The 20,803-nt window shown below is 35.1% G+C and overlaps 1 long non-coding RNA gene across 1 annotated transcript in view; it reads left to right on the forward strand.

The window, feature by feature from the left end:
* Nucleotides 1-14,712, forward strand: part of LOC116273691 — a 41,804-nt gene extending 27,092 nt beyond the window's left edge. Inside the window, exons 2-3 of the long non-coding RNA XR_004182005.1 lie at nt 11,255-11,515; nt 12,686-14,712. This is a non-coding gene — a long non-coding RNA (uncharacterized LOC116273691). The remainder of the gene's footprint in view (nt 1-11,254; nt 11,516-12,685) is intronic.
* Nucleotides 14,713-20,803: the final 6,091 nt, after the last annotated feature.

The following is a 20,803-nucleotide window of genomic DNA, read 5'->3' on the forward strand; positions in this document are numbered from 1 at the left end:
AATTTCAAAGATCCCACTAATTTTTTGGTAGAATTATCACTGACTCAACCAAGATGCTAATTCCAGGCCAGCACAGTCATGGGTTTCCTCATTGTTTCTTACAGACTGTTTTATTTTCTGACAATGTGACCAGGCATGGGTATTTACCTTCTGCTGAGAATCAAATCTGCCCTCTTAGCAGTGAAGCTGCTTTTTATCCTTTTCCAGCCCCACTATAGTAATAGCAAATCAAACTTGGCAGGGCAGAGGTTTTGGGTTAAGGGAAGGGTAAATGGAATGGCTCCAGGCAAGAAGCCTACAGATTCCTACTGTTTTCCCCATTATTCAAGAGTTTTTCTTGAATAAACGCTTACCAATTTGTAACTTTGTACAATTCCAGGGATGAAAAATTGTGGACGTTTTCTTGGCAATATTTTCCAGTTTTTAACTTGTATTCTTTGATTTGGGGAAGACAATTTGCCAATATCTGCTGTCCACTATAGCTAGAAATTAAAAGTCTATTTGATGTGTTTGATGCTATTTTAAATGCTATTTTAAATGTTCTTTTTTGTTGTTGTCACTTTTATTAATGCTATTTAGAAATGCCATTAATTTTTAATAATCTACTTTCAAGTAAAGTTGTTTAATTTAGTTTTTCATTCTAATATTTCTTTGGTAGGCTTTTCTAGATTGTGTACATGCACAATCATATGACAATGAGTAATGACAAGTTTATTTCACTTTATTCAATCTCATTCATTTCCTTTTCTTGCATTTTAGACCACTTAATTTCTCAAGTATGACTTTGAATTGAATTAGTGATAACAAGTATCTTTGTCACATTTTTGTTCTTAGAGGGAAATAATTATATACATTATATCAAATTAAGAATGCCTTATTAGGGGACTCTGAGGAAGATGGTGGATAGGAGACAGGGCTAATATACAGCTTCCACTTGAACAGAAAGAACAATGTGTGGAGACTCACACCATGAACTTTACTTGAAGAATCACTTCAGGAATGTACAGAAAAAAAAAACAAAATAATTCACAAAGCCTTTGAAAAAAGTGGCATACTGCTGCAAGTTCCATGAGACAGGAGAAAAATGTGAGTTCTAAAAGTGTGAGGGGGGAACCTACCTTTGAACACACATCCTCAGCGGGGAATGTAAAAATCTACATCACTGGAGAAAGATTTAACCTGTAATAGAGCTGAAGTGAATGTAAGGAGCTGCACAAAATATAAAAGTAGAAGCAGCGGTGGGAAGAGTCTTGTAGGCATTCCCAGGATCCAGCTTGATACCAGGAAAGCCATCTCTGACTATACCTCACATGGACCCTCAGGGAAGGCAGCCAGCAGAATCAAAAAAGGGTTCCAGGATAAAAGAAGTTTCCAACTGAAATTTGTAACAATTTCAACTGGGCACAAATTTTCTGGAGAAGAATCTGGAGCATGAATGAGAATTGCTTCAGATATGAATACAGGAGCCTCTGACATCAAATCTGCATGCTTGCTTTCTTAGTGGCGAAGCTTAAGGCCTGGGGCAAGGTCTGAGCAGGGGACTGCAGGAGCAAGACCAGCTTTGCCAACTGCATGGGAACTGGGTGAGGACTTTTGCTCCTGGCTATCCCCCAGTTCTCTGGAAAACTATATGACACAGCAGAGACAGCCATAATCCCATCTGGAACATACCCCATTGACCTGAGAACCACCCCAACAACAGTGGCTGCAACAAGCCCCACCCAAGCAGAGTCTGAACCCAAACCCACCCAACCCAGCTCCCATCTGATAGCCCTGGTAGCCAAACACAAAAGACATAAACTCTTTGGAGCTTTATGGCCCTTCCCATTACCTGAGAAACCAGATTACTTACCCTAGCAAACCTAATGCAAGCTTACATCCCTCTAATACTACTACAGCTGGTGCTCTCTTGAAGGCACCACCTCCTGGCAGGAGACCAACCAACTCAGGCCATCACTGCAATGCATGACAGGAAAGTTTCTCTTTCCTGCCCCCAAGAAAGAGAAAACAACAGCTGGTCCCACTGCCTGTAAAATCCTGGCTAACCAGAGGTCCCGAGGTTTTCCATGTGACAACTTCATTGCTAGCGTAACCAGCTTTTGAGAAAGCCAGCACGCTAAACACTTCTACAACCAACAATTCTCACAGAGTTTACTGCACTGTCCTGTCACTCCCACCAGAGCAGGTGCTGATAACCACAGCTGGGAGACCTGAAAATGGATTACATCACAGGACTCTGCAGACATTCCGCAGCACCAGCCCCGAGTCTGCTAACCCTGCTGGGTGGTCAGACCCAGAAAAGTAGTAACAATCACTGCAGTCTGTCTCTCAGGAAGCCCCATTCTTAGGGGAAGGGTAGAGCAACATACCAAGGGATCACCCCATGGGACAAAAGAATCTGAAGAGCAGGCCTTGAGTTCCAGATCTTTCTGCTGAAATAGCCTGCCTAAATGAAAAGAAAAAAGAAAAGTAATTCTGGTAATGTGACAAAACAGGGTACTATAACACCCCCAAAAAGATCACATTAGCTCCCCTGCAATGGATCCAAACCAAGAAGAAATCTCTGAATTGCCAGATATATATAGAAGGTTATTAAGCTACTCAAGCAGATATCAGAGAAAGGTAAAAAAAAAAAAAAAAAAAAAAATTAAGTTAAGAAAAAATACAGGATATGGATGAAAAATCCTCCAGAGAAATAGATATCATAAAGAGAAAACAATCACAACTTCTGGAAATAAAAGACACACTTAGAGAAATGTAAAGCGGACTGGAAAGTTTCGATAATAAACTAGAACAACAAGAAGAAAGATCTTCAGAACTCAAAGACAAAGCTTCAGATGGAGACAAAGAAAAAAGAATAATAATAAAAAAGAACAAAGCCCACAAGAAATTTGGGATTCTGTTAAATGGCCACCCCTAAGAAGAATTGGTTTTCCTGAAAAAGAAGAGAAATCTAAGAGTTTGGAAAATTTACTTGAAGGAATAGTAGAGGCAAACTTTCCTGGTCTTGCTAGAGATATAGAGTCTAAATACAAGAAACTCTGAGAACACCTGGGGAATTCATCACAAAAAGATGATCACCTTATCACATAGTCCTCAGGTTATCTATTGTCAAAACGAAGGAAAGAATTTTGAGAGCCGTGAGACAAAAGCATCAGGTTACCTGATTAATAGCGGATTTCTCAATAGAAAATGTACAAGCCAGAAGGGATTGGGGTCCTACCTTTAGTCTCCTGAAACAAAATAATTGCCAATTAAGAGTATTTCTAGCAAAATTAAGCTTTATAAACGAAGGAGAAATAGTCTTTTTAAGACAAACAAATGTGAGAAAATTTGCCACTATCAAGCCAGCACTACAAGAACTGCTAAAATGAGTTCTAAATCTTAAAACCATAAAAGACACCAAAATAGAACCTTTTTAACCATAAATCTCACAGATTCTATAAAACAATAACAATGAAAAAAATAAGAAAACAAGATATTAAAGCAACAACTGACATGATGAATAGAACAGTGCCTCATATCTCAATACTAACATTAAATGTAAATGGCCTAAATGCTCCATTTAAAAAATACAGAATGGTAGAATGGATAAAAATCCACGAACCAAGTATCTGCTATCTTCCAAAAACTCATTTAACACATAAGGACTCACATAAATTTAAGGTAAAGGCGTGGTAAAAGATATTCCACATAAATGGAAACCTAAGGTAAGCAGGAGTAACTATTCTTATATCAGTCAAAACAGACTTTAAAGCAACAACAGTAAAAAGGACAAAGAGAGTCATTATAAAATATCACAATTCTAAACTTGTATGCATGTAACACTGGAGCCCACAAATTTTAAAACAATCCCTAGTAAAGAAACGAAATAGATAGCAACACAATAGCAGTGTGGGACTTTAATACTCCGCTGACAGCACTAGACATGTCATCAAGGCAAATTTAACAAAAAACAATGGACTTAAACTACATCCTAGAAAAAAATGGACTCAACAGATATTTACAGAACATTCTACCCGACAGCTGAAGACTACACATTCTTTTCATCAGCACATGGAACATTCTCCAAGATAGGCCATATGATAGGTCACAAAACAAGTCTCAAAATTTAAGAAAATTGAAAATATATCAAGTATCCTCTCAGACTATAGTGGAATAAAACTGGAAATTTACTCCAAAAAAAACCCCCTGAAAACTATACAAATACATAAATATTTAACAATCTGCTCTTGAATGATCTTTGGATCAACAATAAAATCAAGATGAAAATGTAAAAAATTCTTTAAACTGAATAATAGTGACACAACTTATAAAAACCTCTGGCATACAGAAAAAGCAGTGCTAGCCTACATCAAATAATCTAAAAGAGCACAAATAGACAACCTAAAGTCACACTTCAAGGAACTAGAGAAGCAAGAACAAACCAAACCCAAACCCAGCAGAAGAAAAGAAATAACAAAAATCAGAGTAGAACTAAATAAAACTGAAATAAAATAATACAAAATATAAATGAAGCAAAAAGCTGGTTCTTCAAAAAGATAAAGAAAATTTATAAATGGCATATAACAAAGATAGTATGCCAGCATCAAGTGAGTTTCATATCAGGGATGCAGGGATGGTTTACCATATGCAAGTGAATAAATGTAATACATTAGATAAACAGAATTAAAAATAAAACATATAATTATCTCAATAGACGCAGAAAAACCATTTGGTGAAATCCAGTATTCCTTTATGATTAAAACCACCAGCAAAATTGACATTGAAGGAACGTACCTCAAGTAGTAAAAGCCATTCATGACAAACCCATAGTCAACATTATGCTGAATGAAGACAAGTTGAAAGCATTCCACCTGAAAACTGGAACAAAACAAGGATGTCCTGTTTCACCACACCTATCAACATAGACCTGGAAGTCCTAGCCAGAGCAATCGGACAAGAGAAAGAAATAAAGGGCATCCAGATTGGTAAAGAAGAAGTTAAATTCTCACTGTTTTCCAGTGATAGGATCACACTGAGAAAAATCCTAAAGACTCATCCAAAAGGCTTCTAAATCTGATAAATAAATTCAGTAAAGTTTCAGGATACAAAATCAATGTACACAAATCAATAGCGCTGCCAAACATCAACAAAAATCACACTGGGAATCAAATCAGTAACTCAATCTCTTTACGACAGCTGCAAAATAAAATAAAATAAAATACTTAGGAATATACCCAAGCAAGGAAGTACAAGATCTCTACAAAGAAAACTGCAAACATTGCTGAAAGAACTAATCAATGACACAAACAAGTGGAAACACATCCCATGCTCATGGATGGGTAGAATCAATATCGTGAAAATGACCATACTGCCAACAACAATCTAAAGATTAAATGCAATTCCCATAAAAATACCATCATCATTCTTCATAGACATAGAAAAAAAAACAGTCCTAAAATTCATATGGAACCAAAAAAAAAAGAAAAAAGAAAAAAGAGCCCTCGTAGCCAAAGCCAGACTAAGCCAGAATAAATCTGGAGGAATTGCATTACCCAACTTCAAACTATACTGCAAGGTTATAGTTACCAAAACAGGATGGTACTGCTAAATAAATAGACACATAGACCAATGGAACAGAATGGAGAACCCAGAAATAAAGCGAAATTTAACCAATGGATCTTCATCAAAGGAAACAATACCTTTAAATGTATTGTTTAAGACAAACAAATGCTGAGAAAATTTGCCACTATCAAGCCAGTAATACAAAAACTGCTAAAAGGAGTTCTACAGTGGGTGCTGGAATAATTGGCAAGCCACATGTAGAAGAATGAAACTGGATCCTCATCTCTCACCTTACCAAAAATCTACTCAAGATGTATCAAAGACTTAAATCTAAGATCTAAAACCATAAAAATTCTAGAAGATAACATTAGAAAAACCCTTCTAGACAATGGCTTAGGCAGAGACTGCATGACCAAGAACCCAAAGGCAAGTACCACAAAAGCAAAAATAAATAGTCCACATTGTCTTCATGTTAAATAGGCTGAGCAGAAGAGGAACAGAAGGGGGTTGGTCCTCCTATCTCAAGTGTGGCAGAGGTGGAAGAAAACTTATGTATAATACAAGTTCAAGCTTGTATTCTTCAAGGATCAACTAAATATTATTTTGGTAATTAAATTTATGTTGAGTTCTATAGAATGGTTTTCTTATATCAGATAGTCATGTTTTTTCTTTGATTGTATTAATGTTTAGATTTATTTTGTTGTTTTAATTGAAATAAGATTGCATTACTCAATTAAGTCCTACTTGTTTATGAAGTATTGAACATCTTATAATTTTATGTATTCGATTATTTGTTATTATTTTTTAAATTTCTGATTCTGTGTTTGTGAGAGAAATGGTCCTGTAATCATGCTTTTATTGTGTACCTTTATTAGAGTTTCATTATCAAGATTATATGGGTCTCATAAAATAGTTGAAAAATTGTAATACATGGAAGATTTATTAAAAACTACAATTATTTTTTCTAATTGAGTGGATGAATTCAACCAACAAAACCATGTGGGCCTAGAGATTTTTTTGTGGGAAGGTTTTCAACTGAAAATTTATTTTGCTTTTTGGGTATAGGACTACAGTGGATTTGTGTTTATTCTTGTGTTCATTTGGTAAGTTCTGTTTTATTATGAATTTTTATCTTTTTTCATCCAAGTGTATTTGATAAGCTTTTTCATAGTATCTTCATGATCTGTTTAACATTTGACACATAGTTGATACTTCAGTGTCTACTTTACGCAGGAAGTTATTGATATACATTAATCTGAGTATATCATTTCAGATTAATAACAAGTTCTTAAAAATTAATGAAAAGCAAAAAAATATTGAAAAGTTTTGCTATTCTGAGATACCACATTTGTAACTAGATCTTCAGTTTTTCATATTTTCCTATAAAATTTTACATGTTTTAATTTCTAAGATAATTGAGGCAGTTTGGCTTTTGGCATCTTAAATCAAAGTTTATATGAAAAAAGAATGGTTTCTAAAAGATATTATTTATCTTTAGAATATTTTGATTCTAGCTTTAGTAAAATAACTACTTTATTAAATAACTATCTTATTTGATAGTTAATAATAATTGTAGTTTATTAATAACTATCTTATTTGATTTAATTTAATTTTCCACCTTTTATTGTTACTTTATAAGAACATTTTAATTAATTAGAATTTTTTTTATTGCTTGGAATCAACAGTTGTTTACAGTTTGTTAAAAAATATGAGTACATTTTGCATTGAATCACTGATGAGTTATTATAATTATAATACTTCTAAATCATAGTATTATTACAGGAATTTGTAAAGCAATTAGTCATTATGGGTATTTCACATATATATATATATATATATATATATATATATATATATATATATAAAATTTCCACCTCAAATGAATATTCTTAAATTAAATCTTATTAATATTCAGATTTTTTTTACACAGGAAACTGAGTCTCAGCAGATTCTAACAGAATAGAGGGGCTATTAACCAAGTTATGTTATTAAAACCTTTGAGAATATCCAAGCTCATTAGCCCCATGTAATGTATACTTCAGAGTTAATAGAGGCCAAAAGAGTGGTTTGAGATGGTGATACACCTTGTAGAATAGGCTCATTCTCTTCCTATGTGGTTTTCTCTTGTACACCAGCTTTGAAACACAAGCAATTAATTTTTTTTTACTTCACTTCAGCAAAGTCACAAACTAGTATGAAGAGTCAGACATTTTCTGTGTTACCCAAAGATAGCTAAAACTGCAATTGTGCAATCTTTGAATGACAACACTACATTCCAAATCCTATTTTATTTTGAGTATAATATGGAAAGAAAAATCTAATTTTATTAATAATTATTTGCATCTCAATGTATTCATGAATAAGCAGACTACTCCATATTAATATAATATTATTAATAACTTTATTGTATTTCATACAAAAATAACAAATACATCAAAATTTTCAAACATACAAAATTTGTTTATCCTTATGTGTATTCATGTACTAATATTTTGGATGTTTCTCTGGAAAGAAGCATTAATCATTGTCTTACCCTGAATTTAAATCTTCCCTCTTTATGGTGACCAGAAGTCAAATTACATTAACAGGATAAGAAAAAAAAAAATAAAACTAGTGTGCATAGCTCTTCAAGAGCATCACATCAAATTACCCGGGCTGTACTTTCAGTTGCCTATCAAATATGTAACGTGTTTTACAGTGAACTTAATATACCCTCTTGTGTACTAGAACGCATAATTGCTTTTATAAATTGAAAAGAAATTTCTAACTTCAAACCTCAATCAAAAATCTTTATCTGTACTTGAAACAGTCCCCCCTCTCCCGATCCTGCTATCAGTTTCTTTAAATGTTAATATTAAGAATATAGTTAGCATCTGGCAGTTAAGTAGAAACAAGTATAAATATCTGCTACTGTGTGTATTACCATTTATCCTAGAATAGTTCACATTGATGTTTTATACTCATTTTAATTGCATCTCCACAGAAATGTTATGTAGCTGGCTCTGACTTAGGAAAACTTGATTTGCTTAATGCCCCCACCCATAACGCATTGCTGCTGCTGCTGCTGTTCTTTCTACTCACTCCTCGAGACCATAGTACCTTTTATCACAACTACGGAGGCCATATAAAAGCTAGTCAAACAAACAAGCAAAAAGAAAAAAAGCTAAACACCCACAAAAAAATAAAAAAGATAAATAAAATGCCTTTAAAGAATCAGTGGTAAGAAGTGGGAAAAAAAGAAAAAAAAACAATAAATGAGGAGAGAACGTTGACAATATTTCTTAAATTGTGGTCACTAGTTTCACTTTTATCAGAATTCTCTCTTTTGATTGTTAAAATGCAGATTTCCAGGTTTTACGTCAGTTGTATTGAGTCAGATTCTCTAAGCTACACTACCAGAATGTATTAACATTTAAGTTAAAACCCCATTGATATTGATTTAGAAAATGTAATCACTCAACTTGATAGACTCAGGTGGGAGAGCCCATGAACCTGCTTTTTAAACAATAATTTATTTTAATGAAGTTATTTATTCTGCAAACATTTTTTCCAATACTTCTCAGTAAAATCAGAGGACTGACTCAGAATCTTAATATTTGAAATAAAAAAGTAATTTTAGGAAAATAGCATTTAGGGGATGATAATGCTAGCCTGGCTGAAATATTATGTGTGACGTTTACCTGAGGTTACTTTGTCACTAAAAAGATGAATATTCAGACTTGGAATACTTACATTAACCAGGGGTTGAGGCATGAACAGTTTTGATCTTCTTAACTTCGGCTTGATGAGAAAATTAAAGATTCCTGTAGTTCTGATAAAAAATAGCCTCTCTTCCCAAGATGCTAGAATATTGTTTTTCACAAAAATGGAAAATTACTGTATTCCAAACGTAAAAACAGAACTTTGCAAGTGCACATTTCTAGGAGTTATTGATCATGGGAACGACATTTTTAAAGCCCATGCAGAGATTAGGGCTTGAGAATATAGGCTTTATGTGAGGGAAGGAGCTAGAGGTGGTTATTTGCACAAAAGAGGGAGATGAAATACAACACTCTATCATCCATAAATGGAAATCCGTCTTTGGGTGGACAACCTTAAGAGTGCTATGAATAAGATTAGAACCTGTCTTAATTTTCTACAGCTATATACTAAATTACTCAAAACGTTATTGGCTTAAAACAGCAGCAATAAACATCTCAGTTTCTAAGGGTCAGGGACACACAAGTGTCTTAGCTGAATGGTCCTGGGCCTTGGTTTCTTAAGTGGTAACAATTCAGAGTACACTCATCTGATGGCTTGCCTGAAGTGATAAATTCAATCCTTCCTTCCTCCCTTCCTACCTTCCCTTCCCTTCCCTTCCCTTCCCTTCCCTTCCCTCCCCTCCCCTTCCCTCCCCTTCCCTCCCCTCCCCTCCCCTCCCCTCCCATCCGCTTCTTCCTTTCTCCTTTCCTTTCCTTCTTTCTTTTTCCTTTTGACACAGAATCTTGCAACATTGCCCAGGTTGGAATACAATGACACCACTTGGCTCACTGCAACCTCTGTCCCCAGGGCTCAAGCAATTCTGCCTCAAGTCTGCCAAATAGCTGAGACTATAGACGTGTGTCCCCACGCTTGGCTAATTTTTGTATTTTTTAGTAGAGATGGGGTTTCACCATGTTGGCCAGGCTGGTCTTGAACTCCTGACCTCAACTGATCCACCCATAGTAACCTACGGCAGTGCTGGGATTCAGGCATGAGCCACTGCCCCCAGCCAGAAATTCACTTCTAATCCACACATGCCTGGCAAGTTGAGCTGTTTATTGGTAAGAAGCCTCAGTTCCTCCCTATGTCAATGTCTCAGTGATGGGCCTGTTGACATAGTGGCTTGTTTCCCCTGGAACAAGTGATCTAAGAGATAACAAAGTGGAAGCTGCAGTGTCTTATGACCTATCGTTGGAAGTCAAATACAATCATTTGCATGATAGCCTTTTGGGTTATATTTACTGTAAACCCTATTCTGGGTTAGAAGAATGCACAGGATGTCAAGTTAATACAAGGAGGCAATGATTATCAGGGATTATTTTAGAAGCTGATCAGTCCAGAAGCAAAACTGTTTCACTATTCTTGGCAGATGTGAGGCCTAAATGTAGTGAGTTATGTGGTACAGAAATTTCAGCCCACAGACTTTACTTATGGAAACACTAGTTCTAAGTCATTCACCTTGAGGCAGTCAAACATTCCATTTTTATAGTACAGCAAAAATACAGCTAGTAAAGGGAATGAGCACATCCTATGGGTTCTAGCCAAATAGGAGCTGTTTTGTTTGTTAGTTTCCTACTAATCCTTTAAAATGTATTCAATAGAAAGTGCATGAACCTTCCTGTGGCTAAACATTTGGTCACTTTTCATGAGATTTCTGATAAATCATAAATAACAGAAAATTTTACATTAGCCTTAAATAGCAAACATAATATTTCCCCTTTTCTAATAGCCAAAGCAGTTGACCAGCTTTTGGCATTTGAGATGGGGGCACAGGGGAGACACACATGGAAAGACAGGCTTTCTTCCCTGGCCTTGTTTTTAACTGCTGTTACTCATTTATCGAAACACAGTAAGGATCAACGGTCCACGGAAAGGGATACCTTTCCTCGGCCAACATTCTTGAAATCTGGGGAAATGTTTAAATCTCACCCTTACTCTTATTCAAACTTGTATGATCTCTTCACAGTGGCCCAATTACCTCTTGGATTGAATTTCACAGAGCTCAGAACTACTCCCTGTTTTGTGTGGTCCAGATCTGTTCTACATTAAAAACTCACACATTCTCCAGCCCATTATCTTGTAATATGAAGGTAGTTATTTCCTTAATGGAAGGCAATTCAAGTTTTCTGTGCTGCCCCCGAGACATCACGGATTGAATTTAGACTCCAGAGAATACTTCTGAAGTCCTCTGAGTAAACTTCTGGGAGCACCCTTCACCAGACGAGAGGTAAGGAGTAGAAAACTGTCCCCACCCCTTTGGGAACTGAACCATATTTAGATTCATAGCAATTTGAAGACCCCTCCCAAAGTCTCCTCAAAATGTCCTCTCCAATTTCACATTCTAGATTATTTTACAGCCTCAATCTATTGTGGTGTACATGGACCAACAGTTATAAAGTTGTATGTTAAAGCTTAAGCATGCAACATCTGTTTAATTTCAAAACTCAGATCAAAAGGCCCATGTTAAGGACTTTATCATAATGTATTTGTCTGGCCTGGATGCCATCAACTGCCTTACTATCATGATGTAAGAGATATCCAAAATATCCAAAATGTCTCTCTCTCCTTTTTTTTTTAATTCCAAGTTAGAATCTAGATTCCAAAGATAAGCCTTATTTGACTACAAGCCAGTGATCTCTGGTTACCGACTTCACTTCTGTTCTGCTTATTTCTGTCACTCTCTTTTTTTTTCTTTTTCTTTTAACTTCTAATATCATCTTTTTAGGATAATGAATGGTTCAAAGTATAACTAATTGTGAAAAATACGTAAAAGAGGGTGAGTTCAAGATAATAGGGGAGAGGCACTGTAATTATTTCAAATATATTGTAAACATCAAGTATCAGCCCATATTAAGGGCTTAACATTAACTATTCAATATGCTTAGGGTTATCTTTCCTCAGATCTTTGCTTGGTTAATTTTTTCATCCTTTTCGAGTTTTTACTTAAATCTCGCCTTGTAAATGAATTTGCTCTTAACAATTTAATACTGTAATCTTTCTCACGCCTTTCCCCATTTTGTACTCCGAGTATTTTATATGTTATTCTAGAATTTCCATGCAATATTTATCACCTTCTTATATACTATGCAGTTCACTTCTTTATTACATTGTATATTATCTATATTGGGAGACTGAATATACAAATAAACAATGGCCAGACCAAATATAAAAATAGAACGCTGACTGACACCTGGCAGCAACCTGTCTAGGAAAACATCTCCTTATAATAAACACCCCAGGAGGCCAGTCTGCTGTAAGTCAGACTTGTAACAATTCAGACTCCTATCTCTAGTAATGATCCAGGAAACAAAACAATAACTTTCATAACAAACAGCTCAAAATGGTCACTACTTAATAACTGACACTTGATGTAATTTTTATTCTGCTTCCAACTTAGGACCAACAAGAAAAGCCAAACATGCATCCCTAACCAGTCACACAGAATGCCTGCTTTGCATTAACCCGCCTAGACTTCCCCGTGCCAACGGCCTCCAATCAGGTAATGCTTGAAGCGTTGCATTTTTCACACTGTAAATCTTTCCCCGTCTTCTGTCTTTGATTCTTTGCCAAAACGTAAGAGACAGAGGCTCTTTTACTATAGCAAGGTGTGAATAAATAACATTTAAATATTCTGATTTAGTTGGTTGGTCATCATTTATATTTATAGTATCCTTACCATAAATCTCCTCACTTTCAGAATATGATAGTCAATTTTATGTGCCAATTAGTCTGGGTCATAGTGCCCCGATATTTATTTAGTGAAACATTATTCTAGATGTTTCTGTAAGGGTTTTTTGTTGTTGTTGTTTTTTGTTTTGCTTTGTTTTGTTTGTTTGTTTGTTTTTAGATTAACTTTAAATCAGTGGATTTAAAGTAAAGTAGTTTGTCCTCCATAATGTTGCTGAAACTCATCCAATTAGTTAAAGGCCTTAATAGGACCAATGACTGCCCTATCCCAGAGTAAGAAAGAATTCAGGCTTGAATTAAACATCAGCTCTTCCCTGAGTCTCCAGCCTGTCAACCTATCTGGCCAATTTTGGACTTGTCAACCTCCATAAGCCTCCTTTCTTTGTTTTAAATAACCAGTTCCTTAAAATACATTTCTCTCTCTCTCTCTTTCTACACACACACACACACACACACGCACAGTCTATTAGTCCTGTTTCTTTGAAGAACCATGATTAATATACCAAATACCACAAACCAACCACCTCCCCGATCTGCCGTGTGGGAATATAAGCTCCAGGAAGGAAGGCTTTGGGTCACTTTTGTCCATTGAGTGTATTAGTCTATTTGAGCTGTTCTGACAAACTGTCGTAAACTAGATAGCTTCTCAACAACAAAAATGTTGTCTCTAACAGTTTTTGAGGCTAAGAAGTCCAGTATTAAGGCACATGGCAAATGTGGTGTCTGGTGAGGGCCCGCTTTCTTGTAAATGGCTCCTTCTCCCTGTGTCCTCACAGGATTGAAGAGGCAAACAAGCTCCCTCAGGCCCACTTTATAAAAACACTAATCCCATTCATGAGAGTGAAGCCCTCATCATATGATCACCCCCAAAAACCTCACCTCTCAATACCCCAGGTGTTAGGATTTCAACATATACATTTTGAGGGGACACATTCAGACTATGGCACTAATATATCCCAAGTGGCAAATACTGTGTCTAGTATATCATAGATAGATAATGCATAATGGTTGAATAACTATGTAACAATCTTTCTGGAATACACAGTTTGGTGTTTTAGGTTTGCATATGTCAAAGATGTTGAAGGAGAAAAAGAAAAAGAGAGAGACAAAAGAAAAAGAGAGATTACACCAGACAGCCTGTAAACTCTCTTTGATAACCAAGGTCTCATGAGTCCAGGAAATAAGCAAATAAAAGCCACTGAATATTGCCTAGGCTTACCTCTGCTTTCTATTAAGCTACAAGCAAAATAAAAAGGAAACCAACATCATACTTCTTATTAATGGAATTTCATGAGCACATTTCATCTCAATTTATATTTCATGGCATCCAGGTGCTAAGTGCAGTTTCAAGCATACTCTACTCCCCCATAAATTATACAGTAAATCATCACTTGGTAATGGGCACTTTATTTTTCCTGCTGATTTCCTTAAGTGCCCCACTCTGAGGTCTCTCAGTCATGGCCATATGCTTTTCTTTGCCTTCACATATTTGAATATAGAGCCATAGCGATAGCTCCAAGATTTGTTTTTTCACCCTTTTCTATGAACCCTGGGTTACTCAAAATTGTTCTTTCAGATTAAGAACAGAGTAGAAATCTTTTGCAGCAAACTAACGTGAAGCAAACTTTTTTTTTATTGTTTTATCACCCCTGCTGAGATTCATTTGAATAAGATTTTCCTGAAAAAGATGAAAAGAAAGTATGACAACGTTTGATTCAAAAATGCCTTGAAAAGTAGAAACATAGTTCAGGAAAAATGTATTTCAATTTCTAAGAACTTTGACACATTAAAATATGTGTTATTTTATTTGTTTGTTTTGCTTGGCTTGGCTGTTGTTTTCAGTCACTCTTCTGAGTGTAGACAGATTTGATGTCAGTGGATACGGGATGAATGGTAAATTATGGTTGAAAATGCACATTATTTAAAATTTCAGTGCTATGGACTAAAAAACTATTATGTTCCCTCAACTTCTTTACAAATATTAATCAATATTAGTTCATTTCATTGTCACAACCAATTCCCTAGGTAATCCTGGGCTGCTGTCTGGGCAAATGTTTCTCCATGCTGCTAATTCCTTCTATCGTTTTTTGGCCTATTCCCAACTATTCAATTGTCCTTGCCTCAAACTTTTAGTTGTACTCATTTGTTTTCTACCATTCTTCAAAACTACTTTGGAATAAAATATATTTTCCCCTTTAAAATTTTGTTACATAATTTTCAAATCTCACACGTACCCATTATGTCTAGTTATGGATTGTCAGGACTTAAACTGTGAGAAGATAGAATGAAGGAATTTTTACAACTCATGCTCTCTGGCCTTCTATAAAATATGATTTATTCCTGTATTTTCTTTTTAATATAATTTTAATATTAAGCCAAAAATTAAAACAATTCTTAAGAGTAATTAATAAGAATTTGTAAGAAATGTTACTCTGTGCCCTTGGAGATGAAAATTGTAAGAGCAGGTTCTTAGGCAACCAGTGAAGAATGAAAGAAAAGCATCTTTATTAGAAAAGTTTACACTTTCACAAGAGATGTATTCATTTGCTCACATGACAGAGGCTTGAGCAAATATATGTAACAGATGTTAATCAACATGTTTTAGCTTTGTGGCATAACGTTTTGTTTTTGTTTTCTTTTGTTTTGCTTTGTTTCATTTGAGAGAGGATCTCACTCTGTCGCCCAGGCTGGAGTGCAGTGGTGCAGTCTCAGCTCACTGCAGCCTTGATTTCCTGGGCTCAGGTGATCCTCCCACCTCAGTCATCCAAGTAGCTGGGACCACAGGCATACACCACCACACCTGGCTCATTTTTTTAATTTTTATTTTTGTGTAGACAGGGTTTCATCACATTGCCCAGGATGGTCTTCAAACTCTTGGGCTCAGCATAATGTTTTAAAATAAAATGCAAATGTGTTTTTTTTTTAATTTTAAAGCATATTATTGTCAACCAAATTGAAAATCAATAGTGACATCGCATCATTTTTAAGCACATAGATTTCATAATGTTTTACAAATAAGACAATTTTGAATATTTGACACATTATATAAAGCAGAGCAATTTATGGGACATTTTTGGGAAAGAGGGCCTTTTACCAAAGTATGTCTTACAGGTAATTCTTCAAACTTTCAAAACAATTTTATCTGCTGATTTTATGGAAATGTTTCTCAAATATAATGTGCAATACATTGCCTCCTTAATCAGAATATTTGTATACTGTATTTCTCTGCCTAGCTGGATTCTTAGGTCATTTTGAGCATTCTTTTGACAAAACATGAAGAATTAATGACATCAAAAATAAGCAGTGTTCTAAACTCCTTGGTGGTACTTTGATAGTCCCAATTAGTTTTTGTTTTTCTCCTTATTCAGTGTTAGAGGAGTATGCTTTAATGTCTGTAATATCCTCTCATTCCATCAATGCCTTTGAAGGTCCCCAAATGTTGCTGATCATCAAATCACCATGCAAGCTTTAAAAGCTGATTATGCATGTACCCCATAATCAAAATGTGTCACTACCAAGATTGGTTCGGGCTAGTTAATCTTTAAAATTTTTTCCAAGTCACTCAGAAGATTGTCTTGTTTAGTCAGCTTGGGAACAATTATTCTTATTACCCTCTTCTCTTTAGATGTGGATTTGGAATTAGGATGAATTTATATCATATATGTTGGTCACCAATAGCCTGAAAAGAGACTGTTAGTGGTATTCCAGAACAAATATATTTCTCCTGAACATATAAATTGGAATAAACTTCCTTTTTTTTTTAACCTTTCTTTGATTATGTTAGGCAAAACCCATAATCTCTTCTTATCTTAAAGCTTGGAGATAGTATGCTACTTGACATACATATCTCAGAATGTAATTCTCTGTTCTACAATTTTTGTTGACAGCATCAGTCTAGCTCCTTTTTTCCCGGTCAATGCTGCTTCTGCTCCTTTGTTAAGTACTATCAACCCCACTGGTCATTTTCATTAGGACCTTCATCAGCAAAGCCACAAACATGATATGAGAACATGGACTATTAGCTCAGCATTCCATATGGCACAAGGCAGTTTATGTTATTTTCAAGGATGCAGCACTATGGTCTGATTCTCCCCTCCAGCCCTGTGCTTTCTTATCTAGCAGACACAGCATGATGTTATAATGATTATAGATTAAACAATCCAACAGGTCTCTAAATTAGTCTAAAATATAGGTAAGTTAGAGGGTGGAGTTTGGTAGAACTATTCATCTGTCTCAAAGACCTTGACTTTTTTTTTTTTTTTTTTTAGAATGTTAACTATACTGCAGGTTTAGTTGGTTAGAATCCAACTTTAACATACGTTAAAATACTACAGATTATTAGCAGAAACTTATTTCACCACTGTTCCTACTATAAAATTGCATACAACTTTTTTTTACTGTGTATGCTATAATTTCTTTCTATATATTTGTATTTATGAGATCCTAAATTATCAGATGAAGTCTACTTTGCATGAGTCTTCATAATACACAGTTTTGTTTCAGAATATACAGTTACTATTTGGTTGTTGGATAAATCCATTACATTCATTTATTTCCACTTATACATTTAATATATGATACATTGTCATGAAAATACAGAATTAAGATGTCCTTTTAATGTAAAAACAAATATTATAACGTTGCATCATGTATTATTGCTCATAATATTTTATTGAATAACTTTATTTTCTTATAGAGCTTGCATTCAATGAGGAGAAATAAAATTAATATATAATCAAATAAAGAATATATCATTTCAGATAGTTATTCTTTGATAAAAAATAGAGAACAGGATAAAGGGATCAAGATTTTCCTGTGGAGAAGTAATAAGGATCCTCTTTTAAACCTGAAGAAAGAGGGAAAATATTAATGTAAAAATATATGAAGGAAGAATATTACAGGAAAGGAAACAGGAAAAGCAGTCCAAAAAGGGAGGCAGGGAGGGGCCAAACAAAAAAATAACAATTAAAAAAGACTGTAACAGAAATTAGCACTAGGTAAGGCGGAACATGGGATTGGAGAATGAACAATGAGAAATGATCACATATAACTTTACAAGTCGTTTAAATGTATTGGATATTCTAAGAAATAGGATTGTGTCTGGAAAAATACATGTAGATAAATGAGGTTTTCTCATTTTATTTTTTAGCATAAGAAACATATTAAATATGTTTAGGAAAGAGCTGACAAAAAGAGTCACTTACAAAAAGAGACTTAAGAAAACTTGGAAGTACTAAATTGGTGAAAAAAGTACTTAGCCTAGGAAAGGAGATCTCTCCTAGGTAATGAGAAGAAACAGAAGATTGATACGTATGTAAGTGTATGTTTGTAACTATACTCACTGAATTATACTACTCAGATTACCCTTCAAGATAGCATTAATTGCCACAGCTCCCTCTAGTTCAGCATTGGCCTCAGCTATTGACAGCCACTTTGCTCAAAGGAATGGCCTTCTTCCCAGGACATCACACATCAATGGCTGATTGAGGCTTGGGTATATTTTAACTCAACACTGGACAACTCTGATGGGGCATATATGTTCCAAAGTTCTCCATGGGGTTTTCCAGGGCCACAGTTCTTCTTCTCTCTCTGCCTAACACTGCTTCCTTCCCTCTCCTTCAACAGAAGTTGTACTGGAATAAATACCCAGCAAGGCAAACTCTGTTACAGAGAACGTAATCAGCCACAGTTAGGAAACTGAAAAATGTTTCTTCCAATAGAGTTTTTATTTTTGTGTGTGTAAGTTAGAAAACAAAGCCTTCTCTGAGAATGAGTTATGAGATGCATGTGGGTTTAGGCATGGTGAGTTCAAAGTAAATGTAAATGTTTGAAATAGTTGCTAGGAAAACTGGAGCTAAGAATAGTTTAAGGAAACAGAAGCACTGCTAGGCTGTCTTGGTAGCCAAATTGAAGTCATAGACCAAGATAACTGTGAACACTCCTTCCGTTTTAAAAAATATCTTCTCTTGGCTATTTTGAAGAGACATATTTATGGCTTTCCTTCTATAAGTCTTCCACTTTTTCTCAACTTCCTCTAATTTTTTTTCTTTACTTATCCTGTTAAATGTAATGTTTGTCAGGGTCTGCCCTGGACTCACTTCACACATTTTTCTGAAAAGACTCATTCATTCCTTTGCTTCAGTTTCTCTCCATATACTGATGAATCCACAAACTCTTTTTGCAGCCCGCTTCCCTTTCTTAACTATATGGCCATATAGCCACCAGTCTGTTGATCATCTCTAACTGATAATCAATCACCGATCAAGGTGGAAATCCCACAAGTGCCACAAAAAACACATATATAAAATTTAACTAATTTTTTTCCCCAAAAAATCTGTTCTTCTCATCCTTAATATTGCATTCCATGGGTTAAACCTTTGAAAAAAAAGGATAAATATCTGTAGGTTTTTATTAATCACCACATATGGTCAACATTGTAGCCTAAATAACATGTACATCTATCTAATATATTTCTCATTATGGCCTCCATGCAGTATGTGACTCCTGTATCCTGCAAATTGGTCTGCCCACTTCAGTCTTTTTTTCTCCAATCCGTTTTATTTTCCCTGAAATAAAATGTAGCATTTTTTTTTAGATCTTCACAAAACTGTTGGAATTGAGAACCAGACATACATTTTTAAAATCTGCAAAAATAAATTATGAAAGGTCTTTTTGTTTAGGGCAAGCAGTCATGGAATAAACATGTAAACTAGTTGGCTTCTCAAGTATACACAGTGACTTCTCTGTTTAACCTTACAAGAGTACCAAGTGCCTATTTTTCTAGAGCTAGTAGTTGGTGAGTTTTGTCTAGTATTGAGTCCAATCAGAGTTTTAGAAGGATATCTGTGAAAATGCCTCTTCTGCTTCAAATGCCTCAATATTTTCCCATTGCTATAGTAATCATTACAAATTGTAAATGCCTTAATATGGCTCAAATAGCCCTTCAACACCTAATTCCTGCTTACTTTCCTGTGTTATCTTTTGCCAACCCTGACAGTTCTGTTTCCATCCCTGTCTTATAAATTCTAGGTTTACTGTATTTATTATACTGAATTTCTTCAGGTTACCGAAATTTTCAATCATACTGAATTTCTTCAAGTTCCTAATAATTATAATAATTTCTTCAAATTATACTGAATTTCTTCAAGTTCCTAGCACATAATGTGTTCTTGCTAAGTTTGAAGTCTTTTCTTGTGTATCTAATATCAATATCCATAGTAATGCTGTACCACACTAAACATTTCTTGAGTGCTTGAGGCTGTGGTTCTGTAACATAGGTGGTCTCAGCTGGATGCACTTACCTATCTATAGTGGCCTTGGCTGGGAAGATTATATATGGGAGACTGAAAGAAAGTTCCCCGAGGATATTCGATTCTAATCTCTGGAACCTATAAATCGCCTTATTTGGAAACAGTCTTTGCAGGTATAATTAAGGATCTTGAGATGGATGAATAACTCTGAAATTACTTGGTAGGCCTTTAATGTCATTATATTTGTCCTCAAAAAAAGAGAAGCCCCAGCTGTGGACCCAGAGGGCAGAGCCATGAGCCCAGAGGCTGAAGGATCATTCCTAGACCTTGAAACTTAATAAAATTTGCTCTGTTGGATTTTGAAATAGCTTGGAATTGTTGATCCTTTTCTTCCTTTCGTTTTCTACCTTTTGAAATAATGTCTACAGCTTTTCCTACACTTGTCCCACTCTTCTATTTTGGAAGCAGATAACCAGTCTTCTATTTTCAGAAGTCCACAGAAAGGAAAGGAATTTTGGAAAGGATTTTTTCCCCAGATGAATCAGACATAGCTGCACACACATCTTATTTACATGATT

This window comes from Papio anubis, chromosome 2, assembly GCF_008728515.1.
Source record: "Papio anubis isolate 15944 chromosome 2, Panubis1.0, whole genome shotgun sequence".
Taxonomy (NCBI): Eukaryota; Metazoa; Chordata; class Mammalia; order Primates; family Cercopithecidae; genus Papio; species Papio anubis.